This window comes from Anguilla anguilla, chromosome 4 (assembly GCF_013347855.1).
Source record: "Anguilla anguilla isolate fAngAng1 chromosome 4, fAngAng1.pri, whole genome shotgun sequence".
NCBI lineage: Eukaryota > Metazoa > Chordata > Actinopteri > Anguilliformes > Anguillidae > Anguilla > Anguilla anguilla.
This window is the reverse complement of record NC_049204.1, coordinates 43,258,036-43,276,857: the sequence shown is the minus strand read 5'-3', so window position 1 is coordinate 43,276,857 and position 18,822 is coordinate 43,258,036. Positions and strand designations below refer to the sequence as shown.

The 18,822-nt window shown below is 39.8% G+C and overlaps 1 protein-coding gene across 8 annotated transcripts in view; it reads left to right on the top strand.

Annotated features, from left to right (window-relative positions):
- LOC118225889 overlaps positions 1-18,822 on the top strand; it is an 81,068-nt gene that overhangs the window by 15,375 nt on the left and 46,871 nt on the right. The gene's annotated exons all lie outside the window — the stretch shown is intronic.

Here is an 18,822-nt window from a genome sequence, read left to right as displayed (position 1 = left end):
ACCAGGCAAGACCGTACTGAAAACAAATACAAGTAAAGGGGGGAGCTGCGGTTTTTCTGGATAAAAAGCACTGTAACGTTTACATTTCTCAACCGATTTCAATGAGTCGTTTTTATATTCAAGGGTTTATGATCTACGTGGAGTATAACATTTTTTTTAAATCTCCAGTTACTTAGAATCTCGATAGTTAGGCTATAATCGCTGCTAGACGCTCGAGAGAGGAGTGTGTATCAACGTTAGGTTTACATGAACTGAATTACTTACGTGGTGGAAAATAATTCATTGTCATAAGAAATTGCCACAGTTAATTTTAACCTGGCAAGCTGACTTGAAAGTAATAAATGCTAGATAATTTGAGTAGGGTTGTGAGCATCAAATAACCTTGATTATAAGGCTAGCGTTGCTTGGTAGCTACCTACCAATGTTTTCTTGCAAGTCGTGTTTTGATTTTGAACGAATTAAACAAAACATAACCACAATAATTCTAACCTGGCAAGCTGGCTAGAAAGTAATGAATGCATTATTAATTTTAGCTGAAACGTTTTTCATTAGAACAAGCTTGATTTCTTGCTATTTGCTTGCTAGCTAACATGAGTAGGATTGCCAGCATCATTTATCATTTATAAAGGCTAGCTTTGCTTGTTAACTTGCTACCAGTGTTTTCTTGCAACATTAAATTTGTGTTTTGATTTATTATTTTAATATATAACATATTAAATGTCCAAATTGCCCCAAATCGTTTCAGGCTAACCATTTGCTTTCTAGCTATATTAAATTGTAAAATGATTGTGGTTATGTTCAGTTTAATTTGTTCAAAAACAAAACACGGCTTGCAAGAAAACATTGGTAGGTAGCTAACAAGCAAAGGTAGCCTTACAATGAAGGTTATTTGCTGCTTACAATCCTACTCAAGTTAGCTAGCAAGCAGTGAAAAAACAAGCATGTTCTAATGAAAAACGTTCCAGAATCAGCATCTAAATGTTATAATGCATTTATTACTTTCTAGCCAGCTTGCCAGGTTAAAATTAACTGTGGTAATTCCTTATGACAATGAATTATTTTCCACCACGTAAGTAATTCAGTTCATGTAAACCTAATGATACACACTCCTCTCTTGAGCGTCTAGCAGCGATTACAGCCTAACTGTCGAGATTCTAAGTAACTGGAGATAAAACTTTTTTTTGTACTCCACGTAGATCATAAACCTTGAATATAAAAACGACTCATTGAAATCGGTTGAGAAATGTAAACGTTACAGTGCTTTTTATCCAGAAAAACTGCAGCTCCCGCGTTTACTTGTATTTGTTTTCAGTCCGGTCTTGACTGGTCCAATATGGCGGCGACGTTGACGTACAATCCAAAGGCCAATGCGGCGTCTATAGCCGCGTTTCCACCAAAATTACCCGGAACTTTCAGTCCCAGGAACTACTTTACCAGGAACTAAAAGGTTCCTTCAGCCAATGGTTGTCTGCGTTTCCACCGGGGTCTAAAGTACCGCGAAGATTAGGCAAATTAGCCCACTGACGTATGAAAAAGCAACGTTGTCGTCGGTCCATCTGTCATATGATTTCTTCCGTAACCCATACTACCACCGAAGTAGCCTACATTATTTTCTAATAACCGGGACAGCCCGGAGGGGTTTATTCCACTTATACAACGGGTTACCAACAATGCCTATATATGGTTACTTTTGTATTTATTGATTTTCATATATCCTCTCAAACACATTTATTGTGTTTTTATGCGAACATTCGCTTTCATGTCTTGACATCCGAAGCGACAGAATGCATTCACATTTATATGTATAACTGGCAACAACAGCAGAAAACATGAACACGTTGTAAACAATTTGCTGTTTGATTACTTTCTCGTCGTCAATTCCATATAGGCTAATGGCAAAATGACAAGAATAGAACGAAAACTCGGACTTGCGTGAAAATGTAAATTAGTAGTGGTACAGCCACCGTTTGCTTTCCTTCGAAGTTACTGCTAGCCGAGCAGCGAAGTGTGCCCTCCAGATGCGAACCATGCACCATAAATTAGTCCATAGTCTTCCTGGTCTTTTCGTGGAATTGAAAAATGGCAGTAAAATTGAGTAAAATTACGGCAGTCTGAAAAAGCTAAAGGGAAGATTACTAGAATTAACCTGTTATTTTACCCGGATAAAAAGTGCGGATGGTGATTTCCAGTTTGCTTGTACTGTATCACCAATGTTAATTATGCAGAACTACCGCATACCTCACATAACTGTATCAAACGTTTTGAGTCAATTACAACGGGCTAACAAAGAAAATCCGGAAGAAAATATTCAGCAACCGAATTAATCCGTTTGAATGTTTTGGTAGCCTACGTAATATGCTGTCCCAGCACGAATGCTTAGCATTTTATAAAACGAATACTAAAGCAAGAAAAGAACAGAAGAGCACACGTTATAATTCCAAGACGTTCACAGGCTATAACCAAAACTAGGCTACTGCGCCGCATAACATACAAATTTGATTTGAAGTTATTATGAAAATAAATTGGTTTGCCGCTGCATATTTTCAAACATGGCGGGTAATGGCGGAAAATAAATACAACACAGATGCTGCGAGTGCTCGACCAATCAGAAATGTTCAGCGCTGCAAGCTCCACCCAAAAGGTTCCTGTACTTTCGGAAAGTACTACCCCCCGAGCAGGAACGTTTTGGGGGGTAAAACAAAGCCCCCAGAACTAAATTTAGACCCTAGTTCCTGCGGTGGAAACGCACTGAGTTCCTCAAAAGGTTCCTAGTTCCGGGGTATAGTTCCTGCGGTGGAAACGCGGCTTAAGTATATCTCATAAAAAAACGCGTTTTCAACGTACAAAAAAGTTACTCACACATACAAGACATACACTGTCTATAACTCATTCATTCAGACTGCCAAAATCCAGGCCTGGCATTAAAAGTATTGATATAAAAATGATGCCAAGTTACGGTACTACAAACAATATAGGCTATCTTGCCTCGCCGAAATTAAATAAGATGTATTCAAAAGCAATGGTACCCAATATTTCCTCAATTCTTTCAAGTCACTTGGCCCTGTGTGTATAAGCATGCATAAGTACATGGACAGGCCAAACGTGTGTGGATGAGCGTGTACCGTTTAGCAGTTTCGGTTTGCTATATATGTAAAACCGTCGCTGTGACAAAGGGTGCGGTAGCATAAGTGTAAACGCATCAGAAACGCAGGTGAAATATGGCCAGTGTATGTACTCACGGATCTGACGGCCATCCAACGAGCCTTGATTGACAAAAGAATCAGCAAGCCCGTAGAATTAGAGCTCCCTAGGTCGCCAGTTTGTACCTGCTCCGTTGTCTGTTATTTCGTGGAGATGCACTTTTAGTGTTTGTAAGGTTTATAAGGCATGTTGATAGGCTTATCTGCAGGTGGGAATCCTCTTCGCTGTTTTGCTAAACTAAAACCGGAAAACTTGACAGTGGAGAATAGAAGCAGACGCATATGTCCCAGCAGGCTTTGCATATGAGAAAATAACAACAGTGTGAGAGAAATTAGGATGAAATTATGAAATTGCGTAGTTGAAACAATATGTTTTTAGCAGAATGGGCATGTAGGTGAAGGTTCACATGATCACAGACTAGTGCGAAGTAAATGAAGTGACCATGAGCGAGCTTAGTTTCCTTACGGAACGGTATATGTAACAGTCTGTATGAAGCATTAGTCTTTAAAGTGGAGGGTTAAGTAACGTGTGAAATGTAGTGCACTGATGTGCTTTTCTCATGTTCAGTGGTAGTAGTTATAATTATGAGCGAGTCATGATTTTAAATGTAATGATTTAATGGGGAGTTGCAGAACGTACATACGTAATAATTGTTTGTATGTGGCTAGATAGAGAACAGGGCGAGGTAACATGAATGTAGAAACGTGGCGTTTGCTGATAAGAAGGTTTTGTACGGTAGCCAAGTGAAGAAATATAGTTAGTAGAAATGGCATAGTGGTGAACTGGTGTAACTTTTTAATATAAGGAATTCATTTGCCGTCATGAAATGCATATGGGTGGCCGTGAGTGAGTTTTGGTAAAGCAAATATAAGCGCAAGAAAACGTTAGTGTAGAAGAGGAAATTATCTGCCTGAGGGCGAGGCGGGATTCAATCCTTCAACCGGAGGTTTACGAATCTGTGACTTTGTTAGTGCAGCACCATGACGTAGCTATGCAATGCGTGAAATATCATTAGCAAACCTGTCCGTGGTTTTAAAGAAGAACACAGGCCAGTAAGCACAGAAGAGCTCCCGTTGAATCCATATGGCTTTGCAATATTGTAGCCGGTTAATAACTGAACGTGCAGATGGTACGTCATAATGCAGTGTATACGTTTGGTGAACGGCGGGTAGAAACGTGTTCATAGCTGGGCTTGCACCTAGGACCCCATGTTCCCAAGACTGTAACCTTGCCCACTAGGCCACAGGCAGACTAGCTGTTTAAACTGGAAATGTTTCAGAGTAAAAAGGTATGGGTATTTTGCGTGTGTATGCGAGTTTTTGATTGGGTCGTGTAGGTGAAGATTTGGCTGGTGTTGGTAAAATGTCCAATGAGGAGACATGTTGTTAGTGGGATAGGCGGCAGGAAAATAAGAATGAGAAGAAGAAGAAGAAGAAAGAGAAGAAGAAGGAGAAAACGCAAAATCCCCTTAGTTTGGGGCTTTATTGTGTGGACATGTGAAGTTGTTTATGAAATCTGTCTGTTGAAATGGGGTCAGAACGTACAGAATTTAATGTTTTTAAGGGCTGAGTGTCTGCGGCTGTTGTGGTTATTTCTGTGGGGAGCCCTGAAAAGTGCCAAACTCTCGGTGCTGTATAGGTATGGGGCATGCCCCCGCCAAGGCGTAACTTGGCGGGATGGCATACCTGCCATCCCAACCCAATATGGCTGCGTCCGAATCAAGGGGCAACAACTCGCCTCTATGAGTGAAGCCTTTTACCCCAGTGGCTACTGCGTGAACTGCAACGCCTGGTTGCAAAAAGAACTTGAAACCCCGCTCACCCAATGTTAAGGCAATGGGGAAAGCCTGAAAAGAGGCCGGTTTTCTCTGAGGAAATATAAAGTCAATAATTTTTTTTACACAAGAAATGATGGTTTAATTAGTTAATCCCATCCCTTGTAATGTCTCCCCTGGGTCTGATTTTTTTTAAATTCCCAAATCTGAGTTAATTTCAGTGCGTGCAATGTGGCTTGTCCTACTACTGTATGACTATATAAGGATTTCCCCGTCCTCACAGCCAGGCAGAGTGCTTCAACGGCAGGTGTGATGCTGTGTCATTTTATTCCGATTAGCTAGCTACATACGATGTCACCATTTAAAAGTTCAAGCTCCAAAAATGTTGTGTGCTGCGTTCAACTGTACTAACCGCTATTCTAAGGATTCTTCTCTCCAGTTCTTTCGGTTAATATATTTGAGACATTTTCAGATAAACAAGGTTCGATTTCTGACCATTTCGGGGTTTCAATTGATTGCAGATTCTCATAAAGTCTCGTCTTTTATAATTTGTATATGTTGTTTGTGAAATCAGATTTGTAAGCAGTTCTTTAAGAAGACAAGCTAGCGGGATTTACTTAGCTAGGGGAAGCAAGCTTACTGTCTTGCTATCGATCTATCTGTTAACTAGCAAGTTAGCTAGACAGATATATCATCTAGCTATCTAGAGTTTTGTTATCTGTCTATATAACTAGCTAGCTAATTAGCTAGTGATCTATTTTATCTATTTTTCTATGTAAATATCTTAACACTAAACGTATCTTGCACAATTAACTTTTTTGAAATGTTATGACAGTACGGTTCTGTGGTTGCAAGGCCATGCTTGTTGTCCAGATGTGGGCGTGTCTAATTACCATGTAAGGTAGTCGGGGTGGATTTTCCTGTAGTGGACTCCAGTCTTTCGCTCCACTGCGCTTGCATTGGTTGCAACGGGAAATGTGGCTGCGCCCTAGTTTGGGCTTCATGCGCCAGTGAGCACTAATCATAGCAGATCAGTGGGTGACATCATGAAGCACTTCGTCCATATTTTTATACGGTCTATGGTCCGAATAGTATTTTTTGTTTAGGAAGGTTCCTAACTGAGTGAAATGACCTGGAAGTATCCAAGTGGCAGCCATGATAAGAGCTGTTCAAATTCTCTAATGCTAAGGAAAGGTGCTTTAATGCTTCCTATCTTATCTCCTTTAGCATAGGGTACACTGGACCTTCCTTTACGAAAGGAAAGGAGATAATGCTGTCCCACAATTCCTTACGGCAGCAACATTTAAAGCAAAGCACCATTCGGCCGTTCACAAAAATAAACGATCAACATGAGTTGTGTCGTGGTTCTTAAGCTATTATATGCATAGGCTTATAATCAGATCATAATCAGCATATTAACCATAACACAGAAGTCTGTCTTTCAAGACAAGGAGATATGAGACGTTTTTAGCCAGATTATGTTTTTAATTCAACATGTTTGAAACTTATGAATGATGATATGTACAGCAGTAAATTTGTAGGCCTAACATGTTATGCCTATTTTGCATTAAATTGTATGAAAAAAATTCATTAAATCATACTAATTGGGATTCATGTCAATAAATATGAGTGGACGGGAGGGTGAGCGTGAGCAACCATTCTCAATGTGACAACCGTTTCGTTTCACTTTTGTGACAGGTAGCTGGTGCCTTTTTTTTTTTTAATTACAACCTTGGTAATGATGTAATATTTTTCACCGGGTTGTCCACGTTTATATAGCCTGCATGAAACAACACGGTAAGAACGCACAGGGCAAAGTATCTAGGATGCGCTTTTAGTAGTCAATCTTCGGAACATTGTAGTTTTACCACGGCAGATGCACGTCAATAATATCCGCTGTCACATAATTAGGTAGCCTAGTGTAGCCTAAGTGCAGTTGGATTCTCTTGGCACCGCGGTTGTCTTTTCCTAAGTGCGTGCAATGTGGCTTGTCCTACTACTGTCTTTTCCTAAGTCCTTTAGAATTCTCCTTCACATCTTTCCTTAACCTCATGACGTTTTCCATCGAGGTCAAGGAAAAGTGGTTAGGAAAAGGACATAGGATGTAATTTTTTTGAATATTCGGACACAGCCTATGTCTATGGTGAAAACTGCCTAACTTGTTTAAATTTTGGACAGATGTGGCTTGTGGGTAAATCTATCGCAGTTTCCGTCGCAGCACACCCCGTATTTTTAGCTGCTTGCCACTGTGGGGATGTGTGTATGTTTTGCACTTATTGGTATAACCACACTGAGCACAGCTACCACATTTATAATTTCCATCAGGGATGTCATTTAAGAAGGTGTCTGCTCTCAGGTATGTGTGATTGATCCCTTAGGTTTGGAGGGCGCTTAAAAACTAAGGTAGGGTGTTCTTTAAAGATAGTTTTTAATTTGGGGTCAGACTCGACTATGTGCTAGTGCTTGAAAATTATCCTTTTAAACTCAAACCCCATGGGTAAGTACTTGGTGACGCAAAAGGGGGAGTTAGCCTTTTTAGTTTTGGCTTTGGGTTGTAGGCATTCATCCTGTGTAGTGGTGCTGAAGCGATCAGCAGCCACATCAATCCATTCTTTTTTGTGTCCCCTGTCACAAAATCTATTAGTCAAGTCCGCAGCTTGTATGTTGTGAAGAGTGTCTGAGCTGCAAATCCTCCTAGCAATGAAATGGACTAATACGGACTTTTGATGAGATGTGCGGGATGGAAACTATCTCCTCAGAGTAAAGTATTTCTATCAGTGAGTTTACGGAATAGATCGGTATGTAAGGTATTGCCTTCTTTTATAACCTAATCTAAAAAACTAATGTGTGTATGGTTATATTCAAGAGTAAAACTTAAATGTTCACTAGCAGAGTTCAAGTATTGGTGAAATTCTCCAAGGGTCTCTGCTATGCATGTCATGTTCATCAGGCAGCCACCACCACATACTTGACCTTTGTGTAGTGCATGTGCAAAAGGGCAGGTGTTGCTCAGTGCTCACACAGCGATAGCGTCATCATGGATAAACCTCCCAAATCTCAGCCTGAGGAAGAATCACCATAGCCATACATGACACTGACTAGTTCCACCGACAAAACCTACGTTTCTACTTGTGAGCTATGCAAGCCGAGAGTAAATACACTCTCTACTGCAAAGACGTCAAACACAAATGTAAGAACACATATAAAGGTGAGTGTATTAAAATTGACTTTGCTAGCCAATTTAGCAAAGTTTAGATAAGTTAGCCACATAAATCACTTGCCTGTATGTAACGTTACATACAGGCAAGTGATTTAATTCAGTGAACGTTAACGTTAGTCTAATTAAATAAAGCCTGTAGCATTAATTTGTCTGACAACAATTATGTTCTATCAAAAACGAACATGTCGCTAACCAGCTAAAGTCAGGTTTGCTGACAAAAAGCAAACATTAGCTAACGTTAGCTGACCTAGTCATACTATTCTCATGATGTGTTTGGCTGCCCATACAATATGGCGCAATGTAAGGGACCGGTCTTTCATGATAATCACCTACTGTTTGATTACAATCACCTGTGTTTGCTGACCAAGGTGTCTGCAGTCAATCCAATACTATGAATAGCTTAGCCAGAATCATTAAAATGAAAGTCTGGCTAGGCTAAGGTTGGCTTGCTGTTCTTTTGCCACCTAAGGTTAATATTGTAACAGCATACAATTTTATTTAAAAAATTTTTACAAAGTAGTTTGAACTACTTTTTCTAAGTAGCTTTAGTTAACCGAACTAGATTTCTCCCTAGGGTAGCTTTGCTGTAGTTCAACTTCTTTCAGTGTGAAGTAATTGGTAGCTTGCAAAGCTATGCTTTCAAAGTAGCTTCCCCAACACTGCTGACGAATGCATTGCCTGGGCATGCCTTCACAGCGGTCAGCATGAAAGAAAAAGAGGGCGGGGTTGGTCAAAGGGGGTTCAATTACAGTAGAGAAGCAATGGTAAAATAAAAATAAAAAATCATTCCTTTCCTTTTATGGCCGAAAATTGTTTGTAGTTTCAGTAGTTAACTACACAAAAAATGGCTATGCACTATGCAAATATGAATGTAGTTGAACTACCAGCCAGCTACTGCTAAATTTAGTTAAACTACTAGTTTAATTACATGTAGCCTAGTTCACTACTCCCCAACACTGACTAAATCAGTCTTGGGGGCCCACTGTGCATGTTTCAACCAGTTGCATTCCCAGAATTTTAACAGGCTGTTAATTTTCCTTAATTATGTGCTTTGCATGTTAGAGGGATTTTTTGGCCTCTAAAGACATATTATGTCAGAAATGGCTATGTATGTCATGAAGAATAAAATACCCATATTCACATTGTGCTATTTAGTAAACTGTGATGTAAAGAGGTCAAAACACTTATAAACTAATGAAATTAAAGTCTTAGGCAAATCCACAGGCTCCTAACTGGTGAAAGCATCTGGCTTTTTACAAAATGAAGAATTCAAAGACAAAGAAAATTATAATGAGCCGAATCTGCATTGTGCTAAGTCTAAGGGAAAAATTATAAAATAACTTAAATATGTGTTCAGCAACCTAATTAGAAGCCTATTAATTCCACTGTCTTTGTTTTGATTTGTTTAAAACAGTTTTCTCTTATGTAATTATTCTTCATGGCATGCATAGCAATTATGGACACTACATTTCCAAAAGTATGTGGACAGTGGACACCCATCCTAATTTGTGAGTTTGGCTAGTACACTCAACTGACAGTACGGTTCGTATCATGATACAGAGCTCACAGTACTGTACAATCTCGTCCCCAGAGCGCATGGCTTAGTTTCTCTTGTTGGTAGTGAATGCAAGGAGTGAGGAGTCTCTGGGGAGGAGAGTGGGTACGGTATGGAATAATGGATAATAAATGGATAATAATCAAACATCACTTAAGTGTTCTGTTTATTTTCAATGAAATAACAAGACTTTATTTTTAGGGGTCCAAGCAGCGAAGCTGGTGAAACCCTATTGTATCTGTTAGGATTATTATTATTATTATTATTAGGGGTCCAAGCAGCGAAGCTGGTGGAACCCTATTGTATCTGTTAGGATTATTATTAGGGGTCCAAGCAGCGAAGCTGGTGGAACCCTATAGTATCTGTTAGGATTATTAGGGGTCCAAGCAGCGAAGCTGGTGGAACCCTATTGTATCTGTTAGGATTATTATTAGGGGTCCCAGCAGTGAAGCTGGTGGAACCCTATTGTATCTGTTAGGATTATTATTAGGGGTCCAAGCAGCGAAGCTGGTTGGAACCCTATTGTATTTGTTAGGATTATTAGGGGTCCAAGCAGCGAAGCTGGTGGAACCCTATTGTATCTGTTAGGATTATTATTAGGGGTCCAAGCAGCGAAGCTGGTGGAACCCTATTGTTTTTGTTAGGATTATTATTAGGGGTCCAAGCAGCGAAGCTGGTGGAACCCTATTGTATCTGTTAGGATTATTATTAGGGGTCCAAGCAGCGAAGCTGGTGGAACCCTATTGTATCTGTTAGGATTATTATTAGGGGTCCAAGCAGCGAAGCTGGTGGAACCCTATTATATCTGTTAGGATTATTAGGGGTCCAAGCAGCGAAGCTGGTGGAACCCTATTGTATCTGTTAGGATTATTATTATGGGTCCAAGCAGCGAAGCTGGTGGAACCCTATTGTATTTGTTAGGATTATTAGGGGTCCAAGCAGCGAAGCTGGTGGAACCCTATTGTATCTGTTCCGATTATTATTATTATTATTATTAGGGGTCCAAGCAGCGAAGCTGGTGGAACCCTATTGTATTTGTTAGGATTATTATTAGGGGTCCAAGCAGCGAAGCTGGTGGAACCCTATTGTATCTGTTAGGATTATTATTATTATTCTTATTATTTTTCTCTGCTAAAAGTGTCTGAGGCTCAGCAACCATAAGTCCTGGAGCAACCAAATTTGGCAGGTGGGTTCCTATGGGCCCCCACTACTCAGGCACTAAAAATCACGTACGTCGGCCAGATGGTGGCGCTATAACAAATGGTTTTGCGTAAAATGCCATAACTCCCACACCATAAGTCAGATCAACACAAAACTTCATCGACCTATGCATCTGAACGTGCTCTACATCTTTGCCATTGGCCCCACCTATGTCCGCCATATGGTTTGCCCGCCATTTGGACTTCTTTATTAGTTGGGGTGCGGAAAAGCTGGAGCTCCAAATCTAAGCGTTACGACATCTAGTAAACTTCTTTACGGCAAGCGACATCCATGGCGACGCAAGTAATCCGACACCGTAGGGTCTAGTTTTTATCAGTGAGGGGAGGGTCTGAACGTCGGGGAATGAAAGACAGTGCCAGCCAGAGTGCATGCTAGGCTATTAAAGTGATGAATAATTACTTTTCTTTGGCATGGATCCATTTGAAGACAGTATCGGGTGAGTTTGTTTAGTCTTTAAATCTGTCATTATGCTGAGAAATTGCTAAACCATTTTATTGGTAGGTTTTCAGTTTCTGTGCACACGCGCGAAAACACGCTGGTATAATAAAACAATGATGGCAATACATGTAGGCTATAGTCCGCTTCGTTCCGTTGCTAACATAACATAACAAACTCTCTTGTGTCTACAGCTGCAGTTTCTCGCTGCAATTTCTAATATTGAATATAAACAAAAGACGCAATTTATGCTGTAGTCTGCCAATGAAATAATACGGTCCATTTGAAGACAATATCGGGTGAGTTCGTTTAGTCTTTAAATCCGTCATTATGCTGAGAGAAATCCTATTCTCAATTTAATCTCTAAATTGACTGTAAGCTTAGGGTTGTAACTAGGTAGTTGTTTCGTAGGTGACTTAGTCTTAACTCGTCTTAACTATTGCTTGTATTTTTGCATAGACTGCGTTGTTGCTGTTCTTGTTTGTGTTAGTGTTAATCAGTTTAACCTACAGGGTCCAAGTTAAACTATGCGGTTGTTCCCTGCACTTGGAACGGTAGGCTACTGCCCTCTAGGGTTTTTGACACACTTGTTCCTGGTTATGGTTAAACATTTTGTTGTACGTCGCTCTGGATAGGAGCATCTGCCAAATGCCTGTAATGTAATGTAATGCAATATTCCGTAGCAACAAGATAAACCCGACATTAGCCCTAAAATATGCCCATACAGCAGTGAAGACGCTGCTCACTGAATAACGACATAAACGAGACAATTGTTTTTTTAAATTATACCATGTCATTCTACAGTCAATATCTGGGACTAAACATTTAATAAATATACAATTTTACCATCGGTTTTACGCGTAGAGATGTCCCTTTTGCGAATGAGTGGTCATATATTGTCTTGGACAATCCGTTTGTGAAATATAGGCTACGCGCTTTTGTGACGCCTGGGCTATCTTCAAAAATAGCTGTGCGTAATACCACACCTGTTGCTTACGGCATTGTCGCCCTTTTTAGTGCAATTTGGCTTGATTGACAATTAATTTATTCAGTAGGTGACAGTATAAGCTTTCTAACGATGTATAACATGTCTGATTTCGCTTTTGGAATAGCGTTTTATAGGTCAGCGTAACCTAAAAATTTCTTATATGCCAGTGTCTACATAAATAAAACGGTAGGCTGCTCTGCGCGTAGGTCGCGACTTGATATCTTGTCTTTTGTTTCGTTTTTTCTCAATGTCGTATTTTTTCTTTGAAATGTGTATTCATGTGTTATTATTCTATCTGTCTCTGAGGCGCTCTGAAATGTGCATTCTCTGCTAAGCTGAGCCATGGATTTGTATAGGTTTGTGTCTGATGTAGTGTTGCACAGTACGCCGACACTTCAGCACTTTTTCGGTACGGTTCGGTATTAGAATTTTCCGATGTTCGGTAGTTTTGCGTCAAATGTAAAAGCCAGGGACATGTGTGTCCTGCATTAGCAATTGAGAGGATGAAAAGTGTAATTTGTCAGATTCTTCGCTAGATGTTTGTAGCAACTAAGGTTGGCAAGTGAGGTGACCTGCGCTTGTGCATTTTTTCGTGGTTGATACAGCGCAAGCTTAGACTCAGTTCACTTCAGTAGCAATAGCTGTTCTAATTTGTAAATATTTTATTATAGGAAAATGCTGTATTGTTATTGAAATATGCTATTTTCAGATATATTTTAAAGTGAAAGACCTGTTTACAGATAATTTACTTTACAATTGTTTAATTTTTGAAATATATTTAATATAGGTTTCTATGGTTTAGTGTTGTAACACTATAGTCCTATGCTTATTGATATGTTGAACAGGCTTCAACTTAAAGGTTGTTAATGAACCAGGTTTTTAATAAACCGTGAATTCGAAAATGAGGTCATCCCTTGTGGACAGTATGTTTCTGATCTATTAAGGTCATTTCAGTATCGTTAGGTACAGAGTATTGAATCAGTATCGTTTCAGTATCAATTATCGTGATACTAAACCTGGTATTGGTATCAAAGTCAAAATTTTGGTATCGTGACAACACTAGTGTGACACCTTTTTTAGTTGCGGCATGGAACCGCTGCAACTGTACAAACACGCCGGGCCATATATGTGTTACGACATCCCATCTAAGTGTTACGACATAGTAAAGGCCTTTACGGGAAGCGGCCAGGACACATCCATGGCGACGCAACTAAGTCATTCGACAGCGTCTCTTAGCACAAAATTGGCCATAAGTCATCCGTTTTTTATATAATCATCATGATGTTCAGTAGATATGTTGGGTGAAGGTATATGATCATGAGGACACAGCCATTTTAAAATCGCTCAATAGGGGGCGCGATGGTGCCAATGCTTGGACCCCTCCCAACGCCGCTTGTGGCTTTAATTTCTATTTTTATTTGTTTGCTTATAAGTTAAATGTTCTTAAATATAGAAACTTTGATGAAATATAAGTTAAAATAAGACAAAATATCGGTCAAAACATCGGTAATCGGTGGGCTAGGACTCTCCAAAATCGGGATCGGCATCGGACCCAAAAATCTGGCATCGGTCGGGCTCTATACGTTAGTCACATGGCACTTCGGAGTTTCCTCTTGACAGACAGTGCCTGTTTTGGGCGGGGGGGTCCTACAGGTCTTTTTACAGTTTTTCACAATTACTAAGACACATTTCTTGAAACCTTCACCCATTTTCTCAAAACTTTAAACACAAAACCTTCAAACTACATTCACAAAACCCCTGACTCTTCTGGCAAAATCAAGCAATCGCCTCAAAACCATTTAATCTGTGCTCAAAATCAAACAATGCTTTCAGATCATACACACAGCCAGTCAATATATAAACACTACAGAACATTCATTAGACACTGCATCAAAAAATTGAGAACAGAGGGAAAAATGTTTATTGTATATAGTGAATGCATTTCGCAATTTAAAAAAGTATAGTAATCACAATTTAGTACAGAATATATTGTATACTGTACGTACTGCAAGTAATACAGTATTGAATGCCTGTATATTCAGCACTTGCATAAAAATACAGAAAGCCCAAAGAACAAAGAAAACTCTAAATTAAAAGCACATTACAGTACACTCAAAAATGTTATGCAACTGCAAAATCAAAGTCAATGGGAGATTCATTCTGCTGCAGCATCACGTCTTTGTGCTGGGTCCGGCCAGGGGACTTCGTCCACATCACATGCAATGTTGTCTCTTGCCAGGCAACGGGGGAAAAACCCTCTGGTGTGCCGGATCCAGCCTTGACAACACTCCACACCTATGTCACCACAGGCCAATTCCATTGCCTGTAAGAGATTTTCCCTGGTATATGGGTTTTGGTCATAGACCTTCCACCGCCACGCAGAGAAAAACTTTTCTATTGGGTTGAGGAAAGGGCTGTATGGTGGAAGGCAAACATTTATGAATCGCTGGTTGATGTTGAACCACTCGCGTATCCAGACACCAGGGTGAAAGCTGACATTGTCCCAAACCACGACAGGACATCACAGTTTCCCGGATTTCATCTGAAATTACTGTTCTTGGTCTTGCTCTTCCTCATCCTCATACTCTTCCTCCTCTGCCTCTCAGATTGTTTCCATCCCTTGTTGGTATCAACGCATCTGTGCCACCTGTTCACTCTGAACTGGTTTATATTCTGTACAATTTGGTTTGATCAGATCATTAGAAACAAGTGTGAACAATTTTGATTTGTTGTGTGTAAACAATGACAACTGTGTTGTAGTTGTTTAACTTTTGCCGCCTGTGTTTACCATTTTGCAACACAAGTGCATCACAGTGCAAAATGTTTTTTAGTGAGTGAGAATGTGTTTAAAGTTTTGCCAAAAGCGTAACGCAATAGCGTTAGCCAGCCCGCATAGTACCTACCTCGAGGGGTTTGACCAACGATGGGAAAACGGTAGGTACGGCTCCAGGCTTCAGACGGTCGCCTTGGTAGTCGGTGCCTTCAGAGTAGTCGCTGCATACCCTTAGTCCTCATTTGCGAACTTCTTCGGCTGCTATGTTGGGGTATCTGATTACATACAGCCATGTCTGGCACAAAGTTGCATCGCGTGGAAAACTATGAAAATGTGCTTTCAAGGTAAGTTTAACGGGGGGCATTATAACAACCGGGTACAATGCGCCTCATTATTACACAGATATTGCATCAAACTAAAGCTAGCAGATGTTAGTTTGCTCTATTTCAACGCTAAGTTAACGTAATGTTTTGCTTCGCTTTTTCTCGATTTTGCCGTGAAGTGAAATCAAAGAAAAATCCAGAAACCGTACTACTATAAAAATAGGTCTTTGTTTCTAACGCTAGACATTTTAAATGAACTAAGTAATCAAAAAATGAAGGGCGACATTTATTAGAAGGACAATATCAGTCATGAGAAGCAGAAGTATTATAAAGTGTAATTCCCCTTGAAAACAAAATAATGTGCTAATGTATGAACCGCGGTTTTCCTGTTTTCATTTTCGTCAGCTGTTTTCGGTACGATTTTTCAGTACACAGGATTTTTCCACACCCCTAGGACCAAACTGTTGATTTATAGTGAAATTTATGATTATGTTGTGATTTACAGCAATGCACAATTTAGATATTTTGGATAGATTTAGAGACACTAAGGGACACCATGGTACACTGCTTACTTTTTGCTTCATAGATCTTTAGTAGTTCCACATGTCACCCTGAGATTTTGCATACTTATGGTCAAGGCATGTATAATCCAGGACATGTATAGTTTATTTAACCTTTATTTACCCAGGGTCGGTTCGCTGAGCATGGATGCTCTTTTGCAGCAACGCCCTGCTTCACACTCATACACATTCACACCTAGGAGTTGCCCAGTACAACCACAATCCTCTGTTGGCCACTGAGCAGCTCCACTGGAGGGAGAGAACATTTTTTTTTGCCAATTAAATCAGGGGATGATTAGGTGGCAAGTTTTTGTGAGAGCCAGATCTGGGAGTTTAGCCAGGACACCGGGGAACCCCCTACTCTTTGCGAATAGTGTCATGGGATCTTTAATGACCACAGTGATTCAGGACCTCGGTTCAACGTCTCAACCATATTTATTTATTTGGCTATATTCTGAGGTTGTCTCTAGCAATAAACAATGGCAACAACAACAAAAAAGTTTGCAATTATAATCCACGTCCCTTATTTCTTTGTATACATGCAACTGCAGTACCGTTCCTGGAAATAGGTTTGATAAATTACAGTGATCCCAGCTAACATGAAATCTTATGAGATAAACATTTAGGCTACATCTATGCTACCTAACCAAGCTATTACTGTCAACTCAGTTAAACAAGGGCATGGCAATAGCTTATACACCCCAGATGTCTGCATTTCGTGCAGATGTCTGCATCACGTGCATTTCAAGCCGATCCTTTTATTGGAAAAATACCTTGTTACAAAAGTTGTATTGATTTTATATTTGACATTTTTTGTAGGACTACTCTACATTTTAGTTATGCTTGTGTGTGCTGTTTAGTTCATGGTTTCTATTGTATAAAATACGTAGGCTATATTATATGTAAATTCAGTGCATCTGACAGTTCCAGAAGCGCTTAGTGTCCTCCCTACAATTACTAAAAATAAAAATAAAAAAACATTTTCGTTCGTATCCCATTTGCTGTGCATTACTTATAAGTGAATTTATAAAAGCAACTATAAAAGTAAACATGAGCAATGTTTTATTTCGAAAGGACACAGTTTCACATCCCTTTCCACTGTTCAAAACGAACGCCATTTTCTTCGGTAAAATCCGATAGACACCCACTGTATTCGCCCCCTAAACATTTGCATGTTTTCTGTAGCTCGTTCAACTAGCTGGCAATAAGGATGAGCTAGTTTACCTAGATGGCCGTAAGGAGCAACTAGTTCAGCAAGCCCTAGCCAGCTGCCATAGTGTCATGCAGCCAGCTTAACTAGGTGACCTTTGCCAGGCAGCTAGTTAGACTAGCTAGATGTAATTTCTTATTGTAACTAGCTCAACTGGCCTAGTTGGCTATTTGTGCAGCTAGTTGGGTCTCCTGGCCAACTAGCTTGGCACAAGTCCCTTTTTGCACGGTTAGTTGCCCTTTTAGCTTAGGCCTTAGGCCTAGCTAGTTGGCCAGGTGACCCAACTAGCTGCACAAATAGCCTACTAGCTGTGCAAAAAGGCCATGTAGCTACAGTTGGATTTTAGCTGGGTGAACTAGGTGGCCTTTTTTGTGTGCAGATTTTATGTTAGCTGGGATCGCTGTAATTTATCAAACCTTTTTCTGAGAATTGTATTGCAGTTGCGCATGTCCAAAAATTGTATTGCAGTTGCAACGTTTCCGCTGGTAAGGTTTTGTCGTGGCGCGGCGCCACGGCAAAATCCTTGCCGCCACACCATAATAAAAAAATAATGAAATAAAATAAAAAATTATACATTAAAAAAATTATATATATATATATACACTTTATATAGACTATATATTAAATTCATAAATTAAAAATGTCAAACTTTATTAATATTTCTGCCTAATGCGCTTTCAAAACCATACTGTCGCGTGCGTCCGCATATTTATTTTCTAGGCCGCGCGCTCCGTGCTTGCTCCTTTCTGAGGTGGTTGGAAAACTTGCAGCGCGCGAAGGTCGCACTGTCTTTCAAAGCGTTACTTTTTTTTCTTCAGCAACCGAAAGACAACGAAACAGTAGGTAGCGACGCTTCAAATATGACCAAAATACCATAATGTTAACCAATGTTTGAACTGGACCAAAATGCGTACCGGTACCTACTCCTCAAAATATATACTGTTTAAAATAAATTAATGTTGGTAATCAAAAGAAGAGTCGGTACTCATATACAAGTCCCGACAGCTCCTGCCCATCTCAAGCACTGGCGTTAACTATCATTCGGTGGTGACAACTGGCAGATCCTTACTCTGTTCGGGCAAGTGGAATGCCTCATGCAGTTGTCTGATCGGACAAGTAAAAAATAAATGTGATATATTTATCACATTTATTTTTTAACGTTTGTAACGTTATCTGAAAATAAACAGTGTTTGTTTGTGCCGAAGCTGAACCTGTTCCAGTCGAGATATGTTACGTGCCTATCCTTTTTTTATCTAGATCTGCTGTTATAATGGTACAATACATCTGATTAAAATGGTGACCTGGAAAAACCCGTCCGATATCGCAGCCGCAAATTGTTGGCAAATCGCCAAAACAGCGCGCATTAAAGGAGTACCATGGTGATTTTCACACTTTCTCGGTTTTATGTGCTTTTTGCAGAAGAGGCATTGAAGAAACACAATGAGTAAAGTATTAAATATGTCCGTTCTGTATTTTTGGAGAAAATTTTTGCGTTTTAAATTTATCGTCCTATTTTCAACCGGTTGAGAAAGTTGTCAACTTGGTGCGTCACGGACACAGTA